General features: G+C 41.1%; 26 non-coding genes and 6 pseudogenes across 26 annotated transcripts; all 32 read right to left on the bottom strand.

Moving 5' to 3' along the window:
- Positions 1–141: 141 nt before the first annotated feature.
- On the bottom strand, positions 142–259 carry LOC127068671 (5S ribosomal RNA). The gene has a single exon (XR_007783095.1). It is a non-coding gene; the product is annotated as a 5S ribosomal RNA (ribosomal RNA).
- Positions 260–547: 288 nt separating this feature from the next.
- Positions 548–665, bottom strand: LOC127068762 (5S ribosomal RNA; annotated as a pseudogene).
- Positions 666–953: 288 nt separating this feature from the next.
- On the bottom strand, positions 954–1,071 carry LOC127068730 (5S ribosomal RNA). The gene has a single exon (XR_007783150.1). It is a non-coding gene; the product is annotated as a 5S ribosomal RNA (ribosomal RNA).
- Positions 1,072–1,359: 288 nt separating this feature from the next.
- On the bottom strand, positions 1,360–1,477 carry LOC127068754 (5S ribosomal RNA; annotated as a pseudogene).
- Positions 1,478–1,765: 288 nt separating this feature from the next.
- Positions 1,766–1,883, bottom strand: LOC127068672 (5S ribosomal RNA). Its single transcript, XR_007783096.1, has one exon. It is a non-coding gene; the product is annotated as a 5S ribosomal RNA (ribosomal RNA).
- Positions 1,884–2,171: 288 nt separating this feature from the next.
- LOC127068673 (5S ribosomal RNA) lies at positions 2,172–2,289 on the bottom strand. The gene has a single exon (XR_007783097.1). It is a non-coding gene; the product is annotated as a 5S ribosomal RNA (ribosomal RNA).
- Positions 2,290–2,577: 288 nt separating this feature from the next.
- On the bottom strand, positions 2,578–2,695 carry LOC127068675 (5S ribosomal RNA). The gene has a single exon (XR_007783099.1). It is a non-coding gene; the product is annotated as a 5S ribosomal RNA (ribosomal RNA).
- Positions 2,696–2,983: 288 nt separating this feature from the next.
- On the bottom strand, positions 2,984–3,101 carry LOC127068676 (5S ribosomal RNA). Its single transcript, XR_007783100.1, has one exon. It is a non-coding gene; the product is annotated as a 5S ribosomal RNA (ribosomal RNA).
- A 288-nt stretch (positions 3,102–3,389) lies between these two features.
- Positions 3,390–3,507, bottom strand: LOC127068677 (5S ribosomal RNA). Its single transcript, XR_007783101.1, has one exon. It is a non-coding gene; the product is annotated as a 5S ribosomal RNA (ribosomal RNA).
- A 288-nt stretch (positions 3,508–3,795) lies between these two features.
- Positions 3,796–3,913, bottom strand: LOC127068742 (5S ribosomal RNA). Its single transcript, XR_007783162.1, has one exon. It is a non-coding gene; the product is annotated as a 5S ribosomal RNA (ribosomal RNA).
- Positions 3,914–4,201: 288 nt separating this feature from the next.
- Positions 4,202–4,319, bottom strand: LOC127068679 (5S ribosomal RNA). Its single transcript, XR_007783102.1, has one exon. It is a non-coding gene; the product is annotated as a 5S ribosomal RNA (ribosomal RNA).
- Positions 4,320–4,607: 288 nt separating this feature from the next.
- LOC127068680 (5S ribosomal RNA) lies at positions 4,608–4,725 on the bottom strand. Its single transcript, XR_007783103.1, has one exon. It is a non-coding gene; the product is annotated as a 5S ribosomal RNA (ribosomal RNA).
- Positions 4,726–5,013: 288 nt separating this feature from the next.
- On the bottom strand, positions 5,014–5,131 carry LOC127068771 (5S ribosomal RNA; annotated as a pseudogene).
- Positions 5,132–5,419: 288 nt separating this feature from the next.
- On the bottom strand, positions 5,420–5,537 carry LOC127068681 (5S ribosomal RNA). The gene has a single exon (XR_007783104.1). It is a non-coding gene; the product is annotated as a 5S ribosomal RNA (ribosomal RNA).
- Positions 5,538–5,825: 288 nt separating this feature from the next.
- Positions 5,826–5,943, bottom strand: LOC127068706 (5S ribosomal RNA). The gene has a single exon (XR_007783128.1). It is a non-coding gene; the product is annotated as a 5S ribosomal RNA (ribosomal RNA).
- A 288-nt stretch (positions 5,944–6,231) lies between these two features.
- On the bottom strand, positions 6,232–6,349 carry LOC127068682 (5S ribosomal RNA). The gene has a single exon (XR_007783105.1). It is a non-coding gene; the product is annotated as a 5S ribosomal RNA (ribosomal RNA).
- Positions 6,350–6,637: 288 nt separating this feature from the next.
- On the bottom strand, positions 6,638–6,755 carry LOC127068743 (5S ribosomal RNA). The gene has a single exon (XR_007783164.1). It is a non-coding gene; the product is annotated as a 5S ribosomal RNA (ribosomal RNA).
- A 288-nt stretch (positions 6,756–7,043) lies between these two features.
- Positions 7,044–7,161, bottom strand: LOC127068683 (5S ribosomal RNA). Its single transcript, XR_007783106.1, has one exon. It is a non-coding gene; the product is annotated as a 5S ribosomal RNA (ribosomal RNA).
- Positions 7,162–7,449: 288 nt separating this feature from the next.
- Positions 7,450–7,567, bottom strand: LOC127068763 (5S ribosomal RNA; annotated as a pseudogene).
- Positions 7,568–7,855: 288 nt separating this feature from the next.
- On the bottom strand, positions 7,856–7,973 carry LOC127068731 (5S ribosomal RNA). The gene has a single exon (XR_007783151.1). It is a non-coding gene; the product is annotated as a 5S ribosomal RNA (ribosomal RNA).
- A 288-nt stretch (positions 7,974–8,261) lies between these two features.
- On the bottom strand, positions 8,262–8,379 carry LOC127068755 (5S ribosomal RNA; annotated as a pseudogene).
- A 288-nt stretch (positions 8,380–8,667) lies between these two features.
- On the bottom strand, positions 8,668–8,785 carry LOC127068684 (5S ribosomal RNA). Its single transcript, XR_007783107.1, has one exon. It is a non-coding gene; the product is annotated as a 5S ribosomal RNA (ribosomal RNA).
- A 288-nt stretch (positions 8,786–9,073) lies between these two features.
- Positions 9,074–9,191, bottom strand: LOC127068685 (5S ribosomal RNA). Its single transcript, XR_007783108.1, has one exon. It is a non-coding gene; the product is annotated as a 5S ribosomal RNA (ribosomal RNA).
- Positions 9,192–9,479: 288 nt separating this feature from the next.
- Positions 9,480–9,597, bottom strand: LOC127068687 (5S ribosomal RNA). The gene has a single exon (XR_007783110.1). It is a non-coding gene; the product is annotated as a 5S ribosomal RNA (ribosomal RNA).
- A 288-nt stretch (positions 9,598–9,885) lies between these two features.
- Positions 9,886–10,003, bottom strand: LOC127068707 (5S ribosomal RNA). The gene has a single exon (XR_007783129.1). It is a non-coding gene; the product is annotated as a 5S ribosomal RNA (ribosomal RNA).
- Positions 10,004–10,291: 288 nt separating this feature from the next.
- On the bottom strand, positions 10,292–10,409 carry LOC127068688 (5S ribosomal RNA). The gene has a single exon (XR_007783111.1). It is a non-coding gene; the product is annotated as a 5S ribosomal RNA (ribosomal RNA).
- Positions 10,410–10,697: 288 nt separating this feature from the next.
- On the bottom strand, positions 10,698–10,815 carry LOC127068689 (5S ribosomal RNA). Its single transcript, XR_007783112.1, has one exon. It is a non-coding gene; the product is annotated as a 5S ribosomal RNA (ribosomal RNA).
- Positions 10,816–11,103: 288 nt separating this feature from the next.
- On the bottom strand, positions 11,104–11,221 carry LOC127068744 (5S ribosomal RNA). The gene has a single exon (XR_007783165.1). It is a non-coding gene; the product is annotated as a 5S ribosomal RNA (ribosomal RNA).
- Positions 11,222–11,509: 288 nt separating this feature from the next.
- On the bottom strand, positions 11,510–11,627 carry LOC127068690 (5S ribosomal RNA). Its single transcript, XR_007783113.1, has one exon. It is a non-coding gene; the product is annotated as a 5S ribosomal RNA (ribosomal RNA).
- Positions 11,628–11,915: 288 nt separating this feature from the next.
- LOC127068691 (5S ribosomal RNA) lies at positions 11,916–12,033 on the bottom strand. The gene has a single exon (XR_007783114.1). It is a non-coding gene; the product is annotated as a 5S ribosomal RNA (ribosomal RNA).
- Positions 12,034–12,321: 288 nt separating this feature from the next.
- Positions 12,322–12,439, bottom strand: LOC127068746 (5S ribosomal RNA). The gene has a single exon (XR_007783167.1). It is a non-coding gene; the product is annotated as a 5S ribosomal RNA (ribosomal RNA).
- A 288-nt stretch (positions 12,440–12,727) lies between these two features.
- LOC127068765 (5S ribosomal RNA) lies at positions 12,728–12,845 on the bottom strand (annotated as a pseudogene).
- Positions 12,846–12,918: the final 73 nt, after the last annotated feature.

Genomic DNA, 12,918 nt, shown 5'->3' on the forward strand with positions numbered 1-12,918 from the left:
TTGCATCTGATACATGTCCTCACTCTCAGATCCTCTCTATGATAATATTATACAGTTCGAAAAAAGAAAAGTGTCATCGAGCACGGAAATGTAGATGACAAGAAGGGAAATACAAATGAGCGTAAAGGAAGGCAAAAAGAGTGCTAACAGTACACGGTGTTCCCAAGCGGTCACCCATCCAAGTACTAACCGTGCCCAACGTTGCTTAACTTCAGTGATCGGACGAGAACTGGTGTAACAACGTGGTATGACCGTTAACTAAAGTACCTACCTCGCTAGAGGCATGTACACCCCAAATCACTATATTGTAATAACTGATTGTATCGTTGGTTATTGAGTTTTCGCTTGAAGACAGTCTTAAGTAAAAATGCCAATCTCAAAAATGGAACAGACGACGATTAGGGCTTTGCATCTGATACATGTCCTTACTCTCAGGTCCTCTCTATGATAATATTATACAGTTCGAAAAAAGAAAAGTGTCATCGAGCACGGAAATGTAAATGAAAAGAAGGGAAATACAAATGAGCGTAAAGGAAGGCAAAAAGAGTGCTAACAGTACACGGTGTTCCCAAGCGGTCACCCAACCAAGTACTAACCGTACCCAACGTTGCTTAACTTTAGTGATCGGACGAGAACTGGTGTAACAACGTGGTATGACCGTTAACTAAAGGACCTACCTCGCTAGAGGCATGTACACCCCAAATCACTATATTGTAATAACTGATTGTATCGTTCGTTATTGAGTTTTCGCTTGAAGACAGTCTTAAGTAAAAATGCCAATCTCAAAAATGGAACAGACGACGATTAGGGCTTTGCATCTGATACATGTCCTCACTCTCAGATCCTCTCTATGATAATATTACTCAGTTCGAAAAAATAAAAGTGTCATCGAGCACGGAAATGTAAATGATAAGAAAGGAAATACAAATGAGCGTAAAGGAAGGCAAAAAGAGTGCTAACAGTACACGGTGTTCCCAAGCGGTCACCCATCCAAGTACTAACCGTGCCCAACGTTGCTTAACTTCAGTGATCGGACGAGAACTGGTGTAACAACGTGGTATGATCGTTAACTAAAGGACCTACCTCGCTAGAGGCATGTACACCCCAAATCACTATATTGTAATAACTGATTGTATCGTTCGTTATTGAGTTTTCGCTTGAAGACAGTCTTAAGTAAAAATGCCTATCTCAAAAATGGAACAGACGACGATTAGGGCTTTGCATCTGATACATGTCCTCACTCTCAGGTCCTCTCTATGATAATATTATTCAGTTCGAAAAAAGAAAAGTGTCATCGAGCACGGAAATGTAAATGATAAGAAGGGAAATACAAATGAGCGTAAAGGAAGACAAAAAGAGCGCTAACAGTACACGGTGTTCCCAAGCGGTCACCCATCCAAGTACTAACCGTGCCCAACGTTGCTTAACTTCATTGATCGGACGAGAACTGGTGTAACAACGTGGTATGACCGTTAACTAAAGGACCTACCTCGCTAGAGGCATGTACACCCCAAATCACTGTATTGTAATAACTGATTGTATCGTTCGTTATTGAGTTTTCGCTTGAAGACAGTCTTAAGTAAAAATGCCAATCTCAAAAATGGAACAGACGGCGATTAGGGCTTTGCATCTGATACATATCCTCACTCTCAGGTCCTCTCTATGATAATATTATACAGTTCGAAAAAAGAAAAGTGTCATCGAGCACGGAAATGTAAATGATAAGAAGGGAAATACAAATGAGCGTAAAGGAAGGCAAAAAGAGTGCTAACAGTACACGGTGTTCCCAAGCGGTCACCCATCCAAGTACTAACCGTGCCCAACGTTGCTTAACTTCAGTGATCGGACGAGAACTGGTGTAACAACGTGGTATGACCGTTAACTGAAGGTCAAATCTCCCAAGTGGCATCCACACACCAAATCACTATATTGTAATAACTGATTGTATCGTTCGTTATTGAGTTTTCGCTTGAAGACAGTCTTAAGCAAAAATGCCAAACTCAAAAATGGAACAGACGACAATTAGGGCTTTGCACCTGATACATGTCCTCACTCTCAGGTCCTCTCTATGATAATATTATACAGTTCGAAAAATGAAAAGTGTCATCGAGCACGGAAATGTAAATGATAAGAAGGGAAATACAAATGAGCGTAAAGGAAGGCAAAAATTGTGCTAACAGTACACGGTGTTCCCAAGCGGTCACCCATCCAAGTACTAACCGTGCCCAACGTTGCTTAACTTCAGTGATCGGACGAGAACTGGTGTAACAACGTGGTATGACCGTTAACTGAAGGTCAAATCTCCCAAGTGGCATCCACACACCAAATCACTATATTGTAATAACTGATTGTATCGTTCGTTATTGAGTTTTCGCTTGTAGACAGTCTTAAGTAAAAATGCCAATCTCAAAAATGGAACAGACGACGATTAGGGCTTTGCATCCGATACATGTCCTCACTCTCAGATCCTCTCTATGATAATATTACTCAGTTCGAAAAAATAAAAGTGTCATCGAGCACGGAAATGTAAATGATAAGAAAGGAAATACAAATGAGCGTAAAGGAAGGCAAAAACAGTGCTAACAGTACACGGTGTTCCCAAGCGGTCACCCATCCAAGTACTAACCGTGCCCAACGTTGCTTAACTTCAGTGATCGGACGAGAACTGGTGTAACAACGTGGTATGACCGTTAACTGAAGGTCATATCTCCCAAGTGGCATCCACACACCAAATCACTATATTGTAATAACTGATTGTATCGTTCGTTATTGAGTTTTCGCTTGAAGACAGTCTTAAGTAAAAATGCCAATCTCAAAAATGGAACAGACGACGATTAGGGCTTTGCATCTGATACATGTCCTCACTCTCAGGTCCTCTCTATGATAATATTACTCAGTTCGAAAAAAGAAAAGTGTCATCGAGCACGGAAATGTAAATGATAAGAAAGGAAATACAAATGAGCGTAAAGGAAGGCAAAAAGAGTGCTAACAGTACACGGTGTTCCCAAGCGGTCACCCATCCAAGTACTAACCGTGCCCAACGTTGCTTAACTTCAGTGATCGGACGAGAACTGGTGTAACAACGTGGTATGACCGTTAACTAAAGGACCTACCTCGCTAGAGGCATGTACACCCCAAATCACTATATTGTAATAACTGATTGTATCGTTCGTTATTGAGTTTTCGCTTGAAGACAGCCTTAAGTAAAAATGCCAATCTCAAAAATGGAACAGACGACGATTAGGGCTTTGCATCTGATACATGTCCTCACTCTCAGATCCTCTCTATGATAATATTACTCAGTTCGAAAAAAGAATTGTGTCATCGAGCACGGAAATGTAAATGATAAGATAGGAAATTCAAATGAGCGTAAAGGAAGGCAAAAAGAGTGCTAACAGTACACGGTGTTCCCAAGCGGTCACCCATCCAAGTACTAACCGTGCCCAACGTTGCTTAACTTCAGTGATCGGACGAGAACTGGTGTAACAACGTGGTATGACCGTTAACTGAAGGAGACATCTCCCAAGTGGCATTCACACACCAAATCACTATATTGTAATAACTGATTGTATCGTTCGTTATTGAGTTTTCGCTTGAAGACAGTCTTAAGTAAAAATGCCAATCTCAAAAATGGAACAGACGACGATTAGGGCTTTGCATCTGATACATGTCCTCACTCTCAGATCCTCTCTATGATAATATTACTCAGTTCGAAAAAAGAATTGTGTCATCGAGCACGGAAATGTAAATGATAAGATAGGAAATTCAAATGAGCGTAAAGGAAGGCAAAAAGAGTGCTAACAGTACACGGTGTTCCCAAGCGGTCACCCATCCAAGTACTAACCGTGCCCAACGTTGCTTAACTTCAGTGATCGGACGAGAACTGGTGTAACAACGTGATTTGACCGTTAACTGAAGGACCTACCTCGTTAGAGGCATGTACACCCCAAATCACTATATTGTAATAACTGATTGTATCGTTGGTTATTGAGTTTTCGCTTGAAGACAGTCTTAAGTAAAAATGCCAATCTCAAAAATGGAACAGACGACGATTAGGGCTTTGCATCTGATACATATCCTCACTCTCAGGTCCTCTGTATGATAATATTACTCAGTTCGAAAAAATAAAAGTGTCATCGAGCACGGAAATGTAAATGATAAGAAGGGAAAAACAAATGAGCGTAAAGGAAGGCAAAAAGAGTGCTAACAGTACACGGTGTTCCCAAGCGGTCACCCATCCAAGTACTAACCGTGCCCAACGTTGCTTAACTTCAGTGATCGGACGAGAACTGGTGTAACAACGTGGTATGACCGTTAACTGAAGGAGACATCTCCCAAGTGGCATTCACACACCAAATCACTATATTGTAATAACTGATTGTATCGTTCGTTATTGAGTTTTCGCTTGAAGACAGTCTTAAGTAAAAATGCCAATCTCAAAAATGGAACAGACGACGATTAGGGCTTTGCATCTGATACATGTCCTCACTCTCAGATCCTCTCTATGATAATATTACTCAGTTCGAAAAAAGAATTGTGTCATCGAGCACGGAAATGTAAATGATAAGATAGGAAATTCAAATGAGCGTAAAGGAAGGCAAAAAGAGTGCTAACAGTACACGGTGTTCCCAAGCGGTCACCCATCCAAGTACTAACCGTGCCCAACGTTGCTTAACTTCAGTGATCGGACGAGAACTGGTGTAACAACGTGGTATGACCGTTAACTGAAGGAGACATCTCCCAAGTGGCATTCACACACCAAATCACTATATTGTAATAACTGATTGTATCGTTCGTTATTGAGTTTTCGCTTGAAGACAGTCTTAAGTAAAAATGCCAATCTCAAAAATGGAACAGACGACGATTAGGGCTTTGCATCTGATACATGTCCTCACTCTCAGGTCCTCTCTATGATAATATTATTCAGTTCGAAAAAAGAAAAGTGTCATCGAGCACGGAAATGTAAATGATAAGGAGGGAAATACAAATGAGCGTAAAGGAAGGCAAAAAGAGTGCTAACAGTACACGGTGTTCCCAAGCGGTCAACCATCCAAGTACTAACCGTGCCCAACGTTGCTTAACTTCAGTGACTGGACGAGAACTGGTGTAACAACGTGGTATGACCGTTAACTAAAGGACCTACCTCGCTAGAGGCATGTACACCCCAAATCACTATATTGTAATAACTGATTGTATCGTTCGTTATTGAGTTTTCGCTTGAAGACAGTCTTAAGTAAAAATGCCAATCTCAAAAATGGAACAGACGACGATTAGGGCTTTGCATCTGATACATGTCCTCACTCTCAGGTCCTCTCTATGATAATATTATACAGTTCGAAAAAAGAAAAGTGTCATCGAGCACGGAAATGTAGATGATAAGAAGGGAAATACAAATGAGCGTAAAGGAAGGCAAAAAGAGTGCTAACAGTACACGGTGTTCCCAAGCGGTCACCCATCCAAGTACTAACCGTGCCCAACGTTGCTTAACTTCAGTGATCGGACGAGAACTGGTGTAACAACGTGGTATGACCGTTAACTCGAGGGACTACCTCACTAGAGGCATGTACACCTCAAATCACTATATTGTAATAACTAATTGTATCGTTCGTTATTGAGATTTCGCTTGAAGACAGTATTAAGCAAAAGTGCCAATCTCAAAAATGGAACAGACGACGATTAGGGCTTTGCATCTGATACATGTCCTCACTCCCAGATCCTCTTTATGATAATATTATACAGTTCGAAAAAAGAAATGTGTCATCGAGCACGGAAATGTAAATGATAAGATAGGAAATTCAAATGAGCGTAAAGGAAGGCAAAAAGAGTGCTAACAGTACACGGTGTTCCCAAGCGGTCACCCATCCAAGTACTAACCGCGCCCAACGTTGCTTAACTTCAGTGATCGGACGAGAACTGGTGTAACAACGTGGTATGACCGTTAACTGAAGGTCAAATCTCCCAAGTGGCATCCACACACCAAATCACTATATTGTAATAACTGATTGTATCGTTCGTTATTGAGTTTTCGCTTGAAGACAGTCTTCAGCAAAAGTGCCAATATCAAAAATGGAACAGACGACGATTAGGGTTTCGCATCTGATACATGTCCTCACTCTCAGGTCCTCTCTATGATAATATTATACAGTTCGAAAAATGAAAAGTGTCATCGAGCACGGAAATGTAGATGATAAGAAGGGAAATACAAATGAGCGTAAAGGAAGGCAAAAAGAGTGCTAACAGTACACGGTGTTCCCAAGCGGTCACCCATCCAAGTACTAACCGTGCCCAACGTTGCTTAACTTCAGTGATCGGACGAGAACTGGTGTAACAACGTGGTATGACCGTTAACTCGTGGAACTACCTCACTAGAGGCATGTACACCTCAAATCACTATATTGTAATAACTAATTGTATCGTTCGTTATTGAGATTTCGCTTGAAGACAGTATTAAGCAAAAGTGCCAATCTCAAAAATGGAACAGACGACGATTAGGGCTTTGCATCTGATACATGTCCTCACTCCCAGATCCTCTTTATGATAATATTATTCAGTTCGAAAAAAGAATTGTGTCATCGAGCACGGAAATGTAAATGATAAGATAGGAAATTCAAATGAGCGTAAAGGAAGGCAAAAAGAGTGCTAACAGTACACGGTGTTCCCAAGCGGTCACCCATCCAAGTACTAACCGTGCCCAACGTTGCTTAACTTCAGTGATCGGACGAGAACTGGTGTAACAACGTGATTTGACCGTTAACTGAAGGACCTACCTCGTTAGAGGCATGTACACCCCAAATCACTATATTGTAATAACTGATTGTATCGTTCGTTATTGAGTTTTCGCTTGAAGACAGTCTTAAGTAAAAATGCCAATCTCAAAAATGGAACAGACGACGATTAGGGCTTTGCATCTGATACATGTCCTCACTCTCAGATCCTCTCTATGATAATATTATACAGTTCGAAAAAAGAAAAGTGTCATCGAGCACGGAAATGTAGATGACAAGAAGGGAAATACAAATGAGCGTAAAGGAAGGCAAAAAGAGTGCTAACAGTACACGGTGTTCCCAAGCGGTCACCCATCCAAGTACTAACCGTGCCCAACGTTGCTTAACTTCAGTGATCGGACGAGAACTGGTGTAACAACGTGGTATGACCGTTAACTAAAGTACCTACCTCGCTAGAGGCATGTACACCCCAAATCACTATATTGTAATAACTGATTGTATCGTTGGTTATTGAGTTTTCGCTTGAAGACAGTCTTAAGTAAAAATGCCAATCTCAAAAATGGAACAGACGACGATTAGGGCTTTGCATCTGATACATGTCCTTACTCTCAGGTCCTCTCTATGATAATATTATACAGTTCGAAAAAAGAAAAGTGTCATCGAGCACGGAAATGTAAATGAAAAGAAGGGAAATACAAATGAGCGTAAAGGAAGGCAAAAAGAGTGCTAACAGTACACGGTGTTCCCAAGCGGTCACCCAACCAAGTACTAACCGTACCCAACGTTGCTTAACTTTAGTGATCGGACGAGAACTGGTGTAACAACGTGGTATGACCGTTAACTAAAGGACCTACCTCGCTAGAGGCATGTACACCCCAAATCACTATATTGTAATAACTGATTGTATCGTTCGTTATTGAGTTTTCGCTTGAAGACAGTCTTAAGTAAAAATGCCAATCTCAAAAATGGAACAGACGACGATTAGGGCTTTGCATCTGATACATGTCCTCACTCTCAGATCCTCTCTATGATAATATTACTCAGTTCGAAAAAATAAAAGTGTCATCGAGCACGGAAATGTAAATGATAAGAAAGGAAATACAAATGAGCGTAAAGGAAGGCAAAAAGAGTGCTAACAGTACACGGTGTTCCCAAGCGGTCACCCATCCAAGTACTAACCGTGCCCAACGTTGCTTAACTTCAGTGATCGGACGAGAACTGGTGTAACAACGTGGTATGATCGTTAACTAAAGGACCTACCTCGCTAGAGGCATGTACACCCCAAATCACTATATTGTAATAACTGATTGTATCGTTCGTTATTGAGTTTTCGCTTGAAGACAGTCTTAAGTAAAAATGCCTATCTCAAAAATGGAACAGACGACGATTAGGGCTTTGCATCTGATACATGTCCTCACTCTCAGGTCCTCTCTATGATAATATTATTCAGTTCGAAAAAAGAAAAGTGTCATCGAGCACGGAAATGTAAATGATAAGAAGGGAAATACAAATGAGCGTAAAGGAAGACAAAAAGAGCGCTAACAGTACACGGTGTTCCCAAGCGGTCACCCATCCAAGTACTAACCGTGCCCAACGTTGCTTAACTTCATTGATCGGACGAGAACTGGTGTAACAACGTGGTATGACCGTTAACTAAAGGACCTACCTCGCTAGAGGCATGTACACCCCAAATCACTGTATTGTAATAACTGATTGTATCGTTCGTTATTGAGTTTTCGCTTGAAGACAGTCTTAAGTAAAAATGCCAATCTCAAAAATGGAACAGACGGCGATTAGGGCTTTGCATCTGATACATATCCTCACTCTCAGGTCCTCTCTATGATAATATTATACAGTTCGAAAAAAGAAAAGTGTCATCGAGCACGGAAATGTAAATGATAAGAAGGGAAATACAAATGAGCGTAAAGGAAGGCAAAAAGAGTGCTAACAGTACACGGTGTTCCCAAGCGGTCACCCATCCAAGTACTAACCGTGCCCAACGTTGCTTAACTTCAGTGATCGGACGAGAACTGGTGTAACAACGTGGTATGACCGTTAACTGAAGGTCAAATCTCCCAAGTGGCATCCACACACCAAATCACTATATTGTAATAACTGATTGTATCGTTCGTTATTGAGTTTTCGCTTGAAGACAGTCTTAAGCAAAAATGCCAAACTCAAAAATGGAACAGACGACAATTAGGGCTTTGCACCTGATACATGTCCTCACTCTCAGGTCCTCTCTATGATAATATTATACAGTTCGAAAAATGAAAAGTGTCATCGAGCACGGAAATGTAAATGATAAGAAAGGAAATACAAATGAGCGTAAAGGAAGGCAAAAACAGTGCTAACAGTACACGGTGTTCCCAAGCGGTCACCCATCCAAGTACTAACCGTGCCCAACGTTGCTTAACTTCAGTGATCGGACGAGAACTGGTGTAACAACGTGGTATGACCGTTAACTGAAGGTCATATCTCCCAAGTGGCATCCACACACCAAATCACTATATTGTAATAACTGATTGTATCGTTCGTTATTGAGTTTTCGCTTGAAGACAGTCTTAAGTAAAAATGCCAATCTCAAAAATGGAACAGACGACGATTAGGGCTTTGCATCTGATACATGTCCTCACTCTCAGGTCCTCTCTATGATAATATTATACAGTTCGAAAAAAGAAAAGTGTCATCGAGAACGGAAATGTAGATGATAAGAAGGGAAATACAAATGAGCGTAAAGGAAGGCAAAAAGAGTGCTAACAGTACACGGTGTTCCCAAGCGGTCACCCATCCAAGTACTAACCGTGCCCAACGTTGCTTAACTTCAGTGATCGGACGAGAACTGGTGTAACAACGTGGTATGACCGTTAACTAAAGGACCTACCTCGCTAGAGGCATGTACACCCCAAATCACTATATTGTAATAACTGATTGTATCGTTCGTTATTGAGTTTTCGCTTGAAGACAGTCTTAAGCAAAAGTGCCAATCTCAAAAATGGAACAGACGACGATTAGGGCTTTGCATCTGATACATGTCCTCACTCTCAGATCCTCTTTATGATAATATTATTCAGTTCGAAAAAAGAAATGTGTCATCGAGCACGGAAATGTAAATGATAAGAAGGGAAATACAAATGAGCGTAAAGGAAGGCAAAAATAGTGCTAACAGTACACGGTGTTCCCAAGCGGTCACCCATCCAAGTACTAACCGTGCCCAACGTCGCTTAACTTCAGTGATCGGACGAGAACTGGTGTAACAACGTGGTATGACCGTTAACTGAAGGTCAAATCTCCCAAGTGGCATCCACACACCAAATCACTATATTGTAATAACTGATTGTATCGTTCGTTATTGAGTTTTCGCTTGAAGACAGTCTTCAGCAAAAGTGCCAATATCAAAAATGGAACAGACGACGATTAGGGTTTTGCATCTGATACATGTCCTCACTCTCAGGTCCTCTCTATGATAATATTACTCAGTTCGAAAAAAGAAAAGTGTCATCGAGCACGGAAATGTAGATGATAAGAAGGGAAATACAAATGAGCGTAAAGGAAGGCAAAAAGAGTGCTAACAGTACACGGTGTTCCCAAGCGGTCACCCATCCAAGTACTAACCGTGCCCAACGTTGCTTAACTTCAGTGATCGGACGAGAACTGGTGTAACAACGTGGTATGACCGTTAACTAAAGGACCTACCTCGCTAGAGGCATGTACACCCCAAATCACTATATTGTAATAACTGATTGTATCGTTCGTTATTGAGTTTTCGCTTGAAGACAGCCTTAAGTAAAAATGCCAATCTCAAAAATGGAACAGACGACGATTAGGGCTTTGCATCTGATACATGTCCTCACTCTCAGATCCTCTCTATGATAATATTACTCAGTTCGAAAAAAGAATTGTGTCATCGAGCACGGAAATGTAAATGATAAGATAGGAAATTCAAATGAGCGTAAAGGAAGGCAAAAAGAGTGCTAACAGTACACGGTGTTCCCAAGCGGTCACCCATCCAAGTACTAACCGTGCCCAACGTTGCTTAACTTCAGTGATCGGACGAGAACTGGTGTAACAACGTGGTATGACCGTTAACTGAAGGAGACATCTCCCAAGTGGCATTCACACACCAAATCACTATATTGTAATAACTGATTGTATCGTTCGTTATTGAGTTTTCGCTTGAAGACAGTCTTAAGTAAAAATGCCAATCTCAAAAATGGAACAGACGACGATTAGGGCTTTGCATCTGATACATGTCCTCACTCTCAGATCCTCTCTATGATAATATTACTCAGTTCGAAAAAAGAATTGTGTCATCGAGCACGGAAATGTAAATGATAAGATAGGAAATTCAAATGAGCGTAAAGGAAGGCAAAAAGAGTGCTAACAGTACACGGTGTTCCCAAGCGGTCACCCATCCAAGTACTAACCGTGCCCAACGTTGCTTAACTTCAGTGATCGGACGAGAACTGGTGTAACAACGTGATTTGACCGTTAACTGAAGGACCTACCTCGTTAGAGGCATGTACACCCCAAATCACTATATTGTAATAACTGATTGTATCGTTGGTTATTGAGTTTTCGCTTGAAGACAGTCTTAAGTAAAAATGCCAATCTCAAAAATGGAACAGACGACGATTAGGGCTTTGCATCTGATACATATCCTCACTCTCAGGTCCTCTGTATGATAATATTACTCAGTTCGAAAAAATAAAAGTGTCATCGAGCACGGAAATGTAAATGATAAGAAGGGAAAAACAAATGAGCGTAAAGGAAGGCAAAAAGAGTGCTAACAGTACACGGTGTTCCCAAGCGGTCACCCATCCAAGTACTAACCGTGCCCAACGTTGCTTAACTTCAGTGATCGGACGAGAACTGGTGTAACAACGTGGTATGACCGTTAACTGAAGGAGACATCTCCCAAGTGGCATTCACACACCAAATCACTATATTGTAATAACTGATTGTATCGTTCGTTATTGAGTTTTCGCTTGAAGACAGTCTTAAGTAAAAATGCCAATCTCAAAAATGGAACAGACGACGATTAGGGCTTTGCATCTGATACATGTCCTCACTCTCAGATCCTCTCTATGATAATATTACTCAGTTCGAAAAAAGAATTGTGTCATCGAGCACGGAAATGTAAATGATAAGATAGGAAATTCAAATGAGCGTAAAGGAAGGCAAAAAGAGTGCTAACAGTACACGGTGTTCCCAAGCGGTCACCCATCCAAGTACTAACCGTGCCCAACGTTGCTTAACTTCAGTGATCGGACGAGAACTGGTGTAACAACGTGGTATGACCGTTAACTGAAGGAGACATCTCCCAAGTGGCATTCACACACCAAATCACTATATTGTAATAACTGATTGTATCGTTCGTTATTGAGTTTTCGCTTGAAGACAGTCTTAAGTAAAAATGCCAATCTCAAAAATGGAACAGACGACGATTAGGGCTTTGCATCTGATACATGTCCTCACTCTCAGATCCTCTCTATGATAATATTACTCAGTTCGAAAAAAGAATTGTGTCATCGAGCACGGAAATGTAAATGATAAGATAGGAAATTCAAATGAGCGTAAAGGAAGGCAAAAAGAGTGCTAACAGTACACGGTGTTCCCAAGCGGTCACCCATCCAAGTACTAACCGTGCCCAACGTTGCTTAACTTCAGTGATCGGACGAGAACTGGTGTAACAACGTGATTTGACCGTTAACTGAAGGACCTACCTCGTTAGAGGCATGTACACCCCAAATCACTATATTGTAATAACTGATTGTATCGTTCGTTATTGAGTTTTCGCTTGAAGACAGTCTTAAGTAAAAATGCCTATCTCAAAAATGGAACAGACGACGATTAGGGCTTTGCATCTGATACATGTCCTCACTCTCAGGTCCTCTCTATGATAATATTATTCAGTTCGAAAAAAGAAAAGTGTCATCGAGCACGGAAATGTAAATGTTAAGAAGGGAAATACAAATGAGCGTAAAGGAAGGCAAAAAGAGCGCTAACAGTACACGGTGTTCCCAAGCGGTCACCCATCCAAGTACTAACCGTGCCCAACGTTGCTTAACTTCAGTGATGGGACGAGAACTGGTGTAACAACGTGGTATGACCGTTAACTCGAGGAACTACCTCACTAGAGGCATGTACACCTCAAATCACTATATTGTAATAACTAATTGTATCGTTCGTT

The sequence above is a fragment of the Vespula vulgaris genome, chromosome 13, assembly GCF_905475345.1.
Source record: "Vespula vulgaris chromosome 13, iyVesVulg1.1, whole genome shotgun sequence".
In the NCBI taxonomy this organism is placed as follows: domain Eukaryota; kingdom Metazoa; phylum Arthropoda; class Insecta; order Hymenoptera; family Vespidae; genus Vespula; species Vespula vulgaris.